Raw genomic sequence first — 12,362 nt, forward strand, 5'->3', positions numbered from 1 at the left:
TGAAAGTAGTCTTCTACCAAGACCCGATTGTTTTGAAAGTAGCCTTCTACCAAGACCCGACTGTTTTGAAAGTAGCCTTCTACCAAGATCCAACTGTACGACTATTATTATTATTCTAATCTACCTCATCGATCATGTGAATAAGCCATATAGTAAAGGTATTAATAATATATTAACTGGAGTTTTATATCTTTTTGTAATTGTCGTAAGTATTGTAGTATTTGTAATAAGTGACTACTTTTGTACTATTTTGCCTTAATTGAGGGTTAAGGCATAATGTGATGGCTAGATCCCATGCTAAACGCTCCCTGTCAAGAGATTATGGGAACCAAACGAGACCCCTGCAATGATTGCAAGCCGCGAACATCCACATTACTATGATCACGTATACCCAATATAACTATCATAATGCATTGTGATTCATTGGTATAGTTAGATCCTGAAATTGTTCCATGTTATAGCACCTTGTTATGTCTGTTCTATTATCGTGTATTGTAATCGTATTTATGTAAACGTATCTATGTAAACGTATTCATGTAAGCGTATCTATGTAAACGTATTCATGTAACATGTAATGTACTAGTATAGACTCATGGATGAACTGACTCTTGTGTGATTCCTTGTACTTGGAATGGTAAGTAGTATCTCCTAACTATACCTATAATAGTTACTAATAATGTACGTGTATAACCGAAAGTATGCCTTTGCTACCCAAAGGTATTGAACTGACTGAGGAAACTTTTATGTCTATATATGTATACATGATATATAACTAATATTTAGACAACATTCGGACGACTAACCGATAACCTAAAGCCACGTCCAAACGAGGCAAAGGAAATAAAGTGAACTAGCCTTCCTAAGTCCTTTAAACATTACTTATATAACTATACATATATGGGCATGCGTTTGATAATATAAAAGCATAAAAGAAGTTTTGCAAAACCTTTGAAAATTTTAATACTAAGAAACGATGACTTGATGTCAGTTTATAAAACGATTTGAAAGTATTTTGTTTGATAAGACAGATTAAGTATAAGGAAGACCTTTGTTTGAAACTCAATTGTAAAAGAGTTTAAAAGGAAACATACAGTATGTAAGACAATTTAATAAATAGTTTTAAACATATAAAAACGTTTAAGAAAGTCATTTGAAGAAATCTGTCTGGTAAAATAGTTAATGTATAGTAAACCCATGTGGTTGCTAGTTATTAATCACATGTGATTGATGTAATAACTAAACATGATTCAACTTGTATCCCCCCCCCCCATAAAGCATTTATAAACATTTACAAAACATTTAAAAGGTTAATTAAGGGGTATGAACTCACCTGCAGTGAGTGGTTTGTTCGGAAGTGTCGGACAAGGTGTTAGGTGTCAAGTGAGGACTTGAACACACACAATGGTCCTAGTTATCATATAATAAACATATATGTAATCTAATTAGTCAATTTATTACTAATTAATCAAGTTAAGACACCCTAGGTCATGGAAACACTTTGATTCAAGTGCTACAGGTACCAAAGGGTTGCACCTAAGGGTTGTATGACATGGCATTGGAGTTTATGGCCCATGAACCACCCCTTTATGGAGTTTACAGCCCATGACCATTTCCCCAAGAGTTTAGGGCCGTAAAATCATGGTACTAAGTGCCAAATTGTGTTTTGAGGTCTTACAAGTCATGATTGGGCATCAAATGATCAAGTCCAAGCCTTAGGAAAGCATTAGGGGCATAATAAGACCGCCTTGTGGAGTTTACGGCCAAATGACCATATTCTTATGCGTTTACAGCTGTAAACTCTCTTAGGGACATGTTTTGATTGTTGTTTAAGGTCTTAAACACTTCTAGGAAGGTTCAAGGTTGGCATCCAAGGGTTAGGAAGGGACTAATGTCCATTTTACCACTTAAAAAGGGGTTTATGGCCCAAGAACATCCTTGGCCGTAAACTCCTTTTTTCTTGTGTTATTTTATTATTTTCAAGTGTTATCAAGTTCATATTAAGCACCCAAGAAGCTACGGCAAGTGTACTTACAAGATAGAAGCTTGATTTGGTGTTTAAGGTCCAAGAACACTAGTGTGTGTTCTTGGTGTTTTGAAGATCTAAGTAAAACACAAAATTGAATGGATAAAATGATGTATAAACACTAGGTATTAGGTTATAACAACAATTCAATTTGAGAAACACTTACATTTTCGGGAGATCGAGTGAAAGTCGGGAAGATAGTTCAGAGAGAATAGAGGGTGTTCTTGAGAATGGAAGTGAAAAGTGAGGAGTTTGGGGAGTAAACTCATGCCTAAGGCATGAGTTCACGGCCACTAGGGAATTTATGGCCCAAACTCTAAAAGTTTGGCCGTGAACTCCTTATTAAGTTAGTATGTGCGGTTTTGCAACTCCAAGACTCGAGACGGTACTTCCTTTCATCCGTTCGTTTGAAGAATAAATACTAAAAACACTCAAACGGACTTTAAATTGGCTAACAATTATTAGGAATCTAATTGACTTTTAATTTAAGTGCTTGACTTTAAAGATTGAACAAATGAAAATTTCGGGTTGTCATACCATACAAGAATGAAAGATTTACATAATCAATCCTCACATATTTAATTAGTCTCTTTTTTATCACAAAATTTATTCCAAATTAATTCTTGATCAATACTAATTAAATAATATGATTTCATATTAATATATTGTAAATTATAATATATTAACAAATCGTAAGTGTCCTTTTTCTCATTTTGTCTATCCAATTGTTGAGATGCCATGCAACCCAAATGGACCATGCCAAACCGGGTCAAGTACATACTAAATATAGTTATGGACTTAGACACCTTATCCAACAAAACCTCCCACCTAATCACGGCCTCGACCTTGGCCGGATCGACCAGAATACCATTATGTTTGACAGTGTGCCCCAGAAACTGCACCACGTGCAACCAGAACTCACACTTGTAGAACTTTGCGAAAAGTCACTCCCTTCTTAAAGTCTCCAAAACCTCTCTCAAGTGCTCCTCATGCAGCTCCTAGGTCTTGGAATAGACCAGGATATCATCAATGAATACAATCACAGACCGATCTAGCATCGGCCTGCATACGCGGTTCATGAGGTCGATGAACATAGATGGAGCATTGGTGAGAGCGAAAGCCATCATCACAAACTCGTAATAACCATAGCGAGTTCGGAAGACCATCTTATTGATGGGTTTTAGGCATAAGAACAATCCTATGTGCTCATACAAACCCTAATGCTTGGATCTAGGTTTCTCTATTGTACATGCTTTGGATCCAAGACTAACAAACTTAGATCTAACATATTATAAACTGAATTAGGGTTTATAGAATTACCTTTGATTGTTATATAGCAATTACAATCAATTCCTTGCTTGGATTGGCCTTAGAAAGCTTAGTGCCTCAAGTGCTGCACCTCTAATGGAGTCACAAACACCTTATGCAACTTGGATGAAGAGGAGAAGAGAGGGGAGGCACCAGAAACGGTTGGAAACCCTAATGGAAGTGATGTTCACGTTTTTGGGTCCTAAGGGGTCCTTTATATACTTGTGTGGGCTGCTAGGGTTTCAATCAAAACCCTAATGGACAGCTTAAACTCTAAGCAGCCCATGGAACCTTCTGGATAAGGCCATGGACGAAAATATGATGGGCTTCCATCATAATTTCGTTCACCCCTTGTTCCTTTAGCATTCCTTAGCCCAATAACTCAATTATCCAATAATTTCACTCCAGTCCCCTAAGTTTAATTAATCTCTTTTAGCCACAAAATTAATTATCAATTAATTCTTGACTAATATTAATTAAACAATATGACTTCTCCTTTAATATATTATTCTCATAATATATTAATAAATCATATTTAAACCTTTCTCTCCTCAATTCATCCTACATATTGCTATGGTGAAGGCAACCCAAAAGGACCATGCTCATAATCGGGTCAAGTACATACCAAAATAGTTATGGACTTAGACTCTAATCCAACAGTCTCCCACTTGGATAAGTCTAATAACTATTTTCCGTATGACTTCAGAACCTGATCAGCAATCGTAGCTTTCAAAAGCCGCTGTCAACTCTGATCTTATCAAATAGCGTGTCCTTTAGATAAGGGATTATATATTCCTCCATTCTCAAGATATCGTATAGACAAAAGACATGAATTTCAGTCATTCTCTCTATACTGTTTCCCGACTTCCGATTTATGACGACTGACAACAGACTACAATTGAACATATCAACTTAGTCCCGGCTTGGCCAAGCGCTTAGGTGTCATCACTAAATCATCGAGAGGCCCACATATATCGCTTTTATCCTACTTTGGGTAAAAGGAATGGATAAACTTTGACTCAAATGCTCGCTTGCATTTACTGATCGAATCATACACAACAATAAGTTTTATAACACCAAGTTACTGGTGCGTTTACTTATTATCAATGTGTAACCGACCAACAAATAACAACTCACATGTCTCGGTTTCAAGAATATACAATATTATCGTCTCACTAAACACTCATGATAAAACCATGAAGTGATCCAAGTGAGCGTGGGTTTAATCTGATACTCTAATCTTATCAAAGCACTCATGAACTCTGCAGCAAACTTGTGCCATGTCTAAACACTTCAGACAATCTACAGACAGATTCATGACAGTCTTCCTTCATACCTACTCCCAACGTATGACCGACTGTGGATGTTTGCACAACCTAGTTATTCTGGAAGTCAAAACATGCAAATTAAAACATAACAATAATACTTAATCCTATACGGCCTCAAACTTGTGAGAGTAAATAAAACACTTCTATTTAACCACCATATTGATTACTCATTATTATCGTTTACTGTTTCATAAAATCAACTTATTACTTAAATTACAACAATAGTTGTCCCATGCATAAAGCATGCACACTATGTTTCCTATGGTCCTTACTTTGTGAAATAGATTAATTGAAAAACCTTTTCAATGATGCTCATTTCACAATTCCCAATCCTTATCATTAGTGTAAGAACACAAGGTTCTTGCCACTACTAGAATATGCTAGATTCTAACATTTTACACAACGATCCTTTCGTAAAGTCATAGCACAAAAGTCACCAAGACTTGACCAATGAAATTACAAAGTACTCTATCTCAAATTGTTACTAGACAATTCTATAGACGTGAAGTCTCACATTCAAAGTACATTCCTTTGAACATCCTTCTTGCATAAAAGTTTCTAATCTAGACATAGATTCTCAATATCCAATTCCCAATATGGAAACATTTCCACATTTGCCATATGACAACTCATTCTTAATAGAATCTTATCTATTCATAATAATGTCGATATGGTCCATCCAATACCATACTTCCAACTACTTACAAGCGACCAATCCTCAGCGAACTTTGGATCGTCCTTTGATAGTTGTTCAATTATTTTAGTCAAAACCAATTCTAGTCCTTTTTCCCTCTTAATGCGCTAAACATTTGGAAATTTTAGAATGGTAAATTATTATAGCATTTGCAATCGATCCTATACCCGAAGTGTATGGGACACAATGCATAATGTCTTACATAAAGATATAATACTTTACCAATTTTTTGCCATTATATTTTATGTGTCATGTTCTCACAATTCGAACTATGAAGAGGGATGTCGTAATCATAATCGAATTTTAAGAACACACAATGTATCCTTTGACTGAAAATATTAAAATTTCTCAATCTAAGCTTTAGATTTTGAAACGAAGTATAATATTCTCTCCCTTAATTATATTAAAACAACTTTTCAACCCATGCAACTTTGCAAATTCAATCTTTGTTTTTCTATAATTAATATTGCTAACTTGCAATACTCGCCATAATAATCATACAAGCATAACACTTATGCTCCCACTATCATGATGATTATTATCATATAAGCATGACACTTATGCTCCCACTAGCTTTGACATGTATTCAGAAAACAAATGAACTTTCAGAAAACAATGCCTATTGAATTTCTGGAATTCATATTTCTAATACCAGATGCTTCGATAAACCTTTATCTAGGCTTCTTAACCTTATACACCTTTGTCTTAGATAGCTCATATGTGTGTTTAAACAATTCAGAACTTATGTTACTAAGTTCCAAATGTTCAAACTAATTGCCAAATCTCACAATTCGAACTATGGAAAGGGATGCTGTAACCATAATCGAATTTGAGAATACAATTTTCACAAACGCTATCCTCTTAAAATCTCTCTTAGTGAAAGCATTTCCTCACAGTCATTTTCATGAAGGAGGAAATCTTATGACACTTAGATTTTATGGTGTATGAGTTCCTATCCATGTGAATTTGCCAAAAACAAGGTTTGTGACAAATCCAAATTCATATGGACTGAACTTTCTTAATCTTGATTTCTTGCCTTATGGTAACACGAGTGCCCACCATGTCTTCCAAGTAGTTTAGTAACTTGTCCTTTCATATCAATGTACTTTCCATCGGCTAAGGCGTTAGTATGCATTCAAATGAGAACTCATAGAACTCATATACACAATTAACTCAATTGGAATGGCACAGAAACAAAATAATGTCAGCACGATAGGTTGTAAACCTCAAGTCGTGTGCTAGTGATGATCGATAAGGTTTATTCTTGATTTGTTCTTGAAACCTTTCAAGACCATTAAGACTCCCACTGACTCCTTGACATATAAGATTCTCTTGTCAAGAAACATTTCTTGACAAACAAATATTCAAGAGTTAGTGAAGCATTTATCAAGACAAAACACTTAACAAATTGGTCTTAGTTCGTCTTTGTCTTATCCAAGACATCACAACTTACCAATTTCAAATGTGTAGAATAAGAAAACTTTTCCAAATTCCACATTTGATGAGTGTTATAAACCTACTTAAGACTTGTCACTCAATGTCACAATCTTGGAGTATGACTCCAAGACTTGATATTGGAACGAAGTATGATTGACTCTTTGATTTAACCATTTCTACAATTCTTGATTCCTCTTCTTAGACATGCAAATGCACTAAGACTCACTTAGAGGATCAATTGAGATATGGTTCTTAATCATTAAGACTTCATCATAAAACACAATAAAAGGTACTCTCCCTTCTTCTTAGAATGGAGAAACTTTTATCTTTCTGCCTTCTTGATTCTTCTTATTCGTTCTGCTATTGATTGAAACTATTTCAGTTAACTCAGAATTATACTCAATCTTATAAGTATAACCATATTTACTAAACTTTAGTAAATCACGACGAATATCTTTGTCACTCTTGTGGTAGACTTGATCAACGTACGACCTAGTGTACTCGATCTCCTAGTCCTTCAATTGACACTTTGCCAAAGAATTAGTCTAAGTTTCCCAAATGTGAAAGTTTTTCATTCATCATACAATGCACATTGCATGATTCCAAGTTTCTGTCCAATTGAAACTTGGGCGATGAGAAACTCTCCCTATTTGGTAAACTTTTGACATTTCCACAAATAACATAATTAAGAATCGAATCCATTATTGCTAATAATAGAAACATTCAAACATTAATTCTTTCATACATGCCATTGCAAGGATAAATAAATAAGATAAAGTCAAAATTCATCTTATTGCGGAAAAAATTTGTCCTTACAATGCAATTCAATTGAAAAACTATGTTATTACATATTTCTTAACAATCTATTCTAACTCCAAGTAGTAGCTCAAGAATCCATTCATCAAGTAATGCGATTGAAATCCATTTCTTCATGATTAGATTCAGCTCACTTCTTCCCTCAAGCTTCCTCTCTTTTCTTCGATCCTACAAAACATCAAAATGTAATCTTATCACATCATGTATTAAGAATCTAGAATAGGAACTCAAAAGAGTTAGATAATGGATTTTACGTGAAGCAGAGCCATACGTCTTGACTCTCCCATCTCTTAGATCTCTCAGGTAGTTAGGGCAGCTTTGTCTCTAATGCCCCTTCTCGTGGCAATAAAAGCAAATGGACTCCTTTGGCACAGCACATCGGACAATCACAGACTTAGTTCTTTCTGCACTTCCAATATTGCCAGTGTCCATTGAAGTTTGGGAGTTTGATTCACCAGACAAGTTTGCTTGACCAGCACGCCAAATCATTGCTGATTCAACAGCTATAAGCAAATAGGTGAGATCAATGAGGGTCACGTCGTGATCCATCATATAGTACTCTCTAACGAACTCACTATATGATTCAGGAAGTGACTGAAGAACCCAGTCAGCAGCCAACTCGCTTGAAATCTCGACACCCAACATGCTTAACCTATGAATGTGTGACTTCATCTCTAAGACGTGTGCACACACAGGTTTCCCATCTTCGTGTTTACTTGCCAAAAGGGCTTGAGTGAGCTTGAACTTTTCAAGCCTTTGAACTTGTGGGTCAGGGAGAATGATTGGAGGAGGTGGAGGAAGTGAAGCATGACTCTCATTTCCTTGATCGTATCTCGGAACGTCATCTTTATTTGGAAAGCTTGTTCCAAAGGATTTAGGAAGACCATTGTAAGATGTAGACATCTACAAAACGGGAGAAAATTCAAGTTAAGTTGATTAGAATTCTTGATGTAACACCCAAATGAAACATCAAGCTAGGATCCAACACAATACTCTACAACCTAGAAGAGGGATGTCGTAATCTAGTTGCAGAATATCTGAAGGTAGGTAAATGACGATTTACCAATTTCCACCATGAAAAACGAAAAAGGAAGTTTAAGTTTTAAATGAATTGAAACTCCTAGATCTTTTGAGATCCATTGAACTTTTCAATGGCATGTTTAATCTCGATTATGCCCTACTATTTGTGACTGGGATGCCGAGGATCACAAACAAGGTGTGAATAACCATACGAATCACGTGGTGCGCACAATGCTACTATCACCTAATCAATGTGCCAGTTAGCCACACACGCTCCATTGATCTATGATAAGCATCGAGCCACCCTTTGCCACTAATGTCATCCCCAAATTAGTGTGCCGGTTAACCACACACGCTCCACTAACGTTTGACAAGGGTACGAAGTGTAATTCCATGGGTTAGCATACAATTTCACATTTTTCCTAAAGTAACTATGATTTGGGAATTTTTAAAAGCATTTAGTTACTTTGTACTTCATTATACTTATAATTGAAGGTTTCTGTCCTATCCTACCCGTTCGGCTAACGACCCTCCACTAATCAAGAGTGTGGTGGGTAAGAGTGGATACCCATTCAATCGTCATTTTATAGGCAATTTCCTTAAACACCCCTTATAGACCAGCTTCATGAATGAGGCCTACTAACAGTAAGACTGACTGTTTACTCATACATATATATATAATATTAGACTTTTAATGTTATATATAGTATAGAGTGTATTTTACACTTTTAAAATACTAGGTGGTTTAATTTAGTAAAATTATACTTTTAATGTAATTAAATGTAAACCAAAACTTTATGGGTTTATTAAATCACTTTTAATTATACACTTTAATTAATTAATAAAACCATAAGGGTGTGATTTGAACTTTTCAAAATACTAGGGTTTTAGAATTTGACATTTCAAAATTAAACTTTTAATCAAATTTTAAATTCCAAAACTTGAGGGCAAGTTTTGAAACATTTCAAAACATTAGGGATCAAATAACAAATAATTCAAATTAAACAATTAATTTCATAATTATCTATATTTGACCTAATCTTATTTTAGTCACTAGATAATTACCAAATAATTTGAAATAATTCATATTTATCATATAAACAACCAATATTTAAAAGATTTGAAATTATCTATTATTTTGGCAAGTATAATCACTAATTTAAGATAAAAATCGGATTTTAACTTCAAAAACGAATTAGGCATCAAATCCAAGTCAAAACAGCAGCAAAAAACCCGACATTCCCTCTGTCTGACCCCTGGACTCGCCGAGTCAGGGACTGGACTCGCCGAGTCAGGGACAGACTCGCCGAGTTCATCCACTGACTCGCCGAGTCAGGTCGGGCAGAGGCCAAAAATCGATTTTTCAGTAAATAAAACAGTTAAGCATCACATACAACTGAAACCAATCAAGGCTCTGATACCACTGATGGGTTTTAGGCATAAGAACAATCCTATGTGCTCATACAAACCCATATGCTTGGATCTAGGTTTCTCTATTGTACATGCTTTGGATCCAAGACTAACAAACTTAGATCTAACATATTATAAACTGAATTAGGGTTTATAGAATTACCTTTGATTGTTATATAGCAATAACAATCAATTCCTTGCTTGGATTGGCCTTAGAAAGCTTAGTGCCTCAAGTGCTGCACCTCTAATGGAGTCACAAACACCTTATGCAACTTGGATGAAGAGGAGAAGAGAGGGGAGGCACCAGAAACGGTTGGAAACCCTAATGGAAGTGATGTTCACGTTTTTGGGGCCTAAGGGGTCCTTTATATACTTGTGTGGGCTGCTAGGGTTTCAATCAAAACCCTAATGGACAGCTTAAACTCTAAGCAGCCCATGGAACCTTCTGGATAAGGCCATGGACGAAAATATGATGGGCTTCCATCATAATTTCGTTCACCCCTTGTTCCTTTAGCATTCCTTAGCCCAATAACTCAATTATCCAATAATTTCACTCCAGTCCCCTAAGTTTAATTAATCTCTTTTAGCCACAAAATTAATTATCAATTAATTCTTGACTAATATTAATTAAACAATATGACTTCTCCTTTAATATATTATTCTCATAATATATTAATAAATCATATTTAAACCTTTCTCTCCTCAATTCATCCTACATATTGCTATGGTGAAGGCAACCCAAAAGGACCATGCTCATAATCGGGTCAAGTACATACCAAAATAGTTATGGACTTAGACACTAATCCAACACTTATAACATCCTTAACTCTCATCTAATGATAACCCGAATGCAAATCAATCTTGGAAAACCAAGATGCCCCATGAAGTTGGTCGAATAGATCATCAATCCTCGGGAGTTACTAACGGATCTTGACCGTCAGCTTATTCAGATCCCGGTAGCCAATCCACATACGATGAGACCCATCCTTCTTCTTCATAAACAAGATTGGTGCTCCCTAAGGCGAACTGCTCGGTCAAATGAATCCCTTGTCTAATAGCTCCTCTAGAAACGTAGACAACTCCTGCATCTCGGGAGGATCCAACCAATACAGTGCTTTGGCTATCGAAGCCACACCTGAAAATCCTCTGGAAACACATCTAGATACTCACGCACAATCGACACATCATCCACAGTCGTCTTACCCTTATCCCGGGTATCCATAACATAGGCGACAAATCTAAAACAACCTAGATGAACATAGCGTCTGGCCCTCACTTATGAACACAAAATGAGCCCACACTGAGCTCTCTCTCCCTAAACCACTAACTCTCCTCCACTTGGGGTTCGAATCCAAACTAACTGGTGCTCACAATCGGTCACCGCCCCATTAGGGCTCAACCAATCCATACCCATGATAACCTTGTTCCCGTGCAAAGGAATGGGAACCAAATCAATCGGATACAGCTAGCTGAACATCTGAAGAATACAACCTCGATGAACCCTCGCTACCCAGATAGATCGATCATCTGCAATCTCCACATCTAAAGGACAATACAGCTGCCCCGAAGCAGTAAAAACAACATAAATAAAGAGATAAAGAGAAAATACATACCCGTCACCACATCTGGTGTCACACAAGCCTCCTCGGTCATCAACAGGAAAGCCCTACTCTTCCTCACAGGTGCATCCACTTTGCCCTGGCGGTCGTCGGTGATCCGTAGAGTCGCTGGAGCGGGTGCTAACACCGGTCCTGCTGTAGTCAAACTCAGACAATGGGCCTTCTTGTGGCCCCTCTGATTGCAATTAAAGCAAATCAGATCAGATCATGGGGTGGTGGTGGTGGTAGCAATACAATCCCTGCTAAAATGACCCTTCTGACCGCACTTGAAGCAGCCAGGATCACCCACCCTGCACGCTCCCTCGTGCGTCTTAGCACACTTACCGCAACGGCTCCGACCCTGATGACCTCTCAATCTTGTATCAACAAGCTTGGGCCTCTTTCCTGAACCTTCTCCACTCTGCACATAATCTGGCTTCCTATTCTTCTCCATCTCTAGATTTATCTCCTTCTCCCTAGCTCTCACAATCATACCATACAGTGTCTTGCAACTGGATTGGCTTACAAACTGTTAGATATCGCTCTTCAACATCTCATGATACCTCGCCTTCTTCATCTCCTCGTCCACCACATATTGCAGAACCAACAACGCTCTCTATCAGAACATCGTAGTGATCTCAGTCACCGTCTCAGTAGTCTAACTTAGATCCTAAAACTCTCACGCCAACTGCTACACCTCAATCATTGGTGCAAACTCATCTCTGAAT

The sequence above is a fragment of the Lactuca sativa genome, chromosome 3 (genome assembly GCF_002870075.4).
Source record: "Lactuca sativa cultivar Salinas chromosome 3, Lsat_Salinas_v11, whole genome shotgun sequence".
Taxonomy (NCBI): Eukaryota; Viridiplantae; Streptophyta; class Magnoliopsida; order Asterales; family Asteraceae; genus Lactuca; species Lactuca sativa.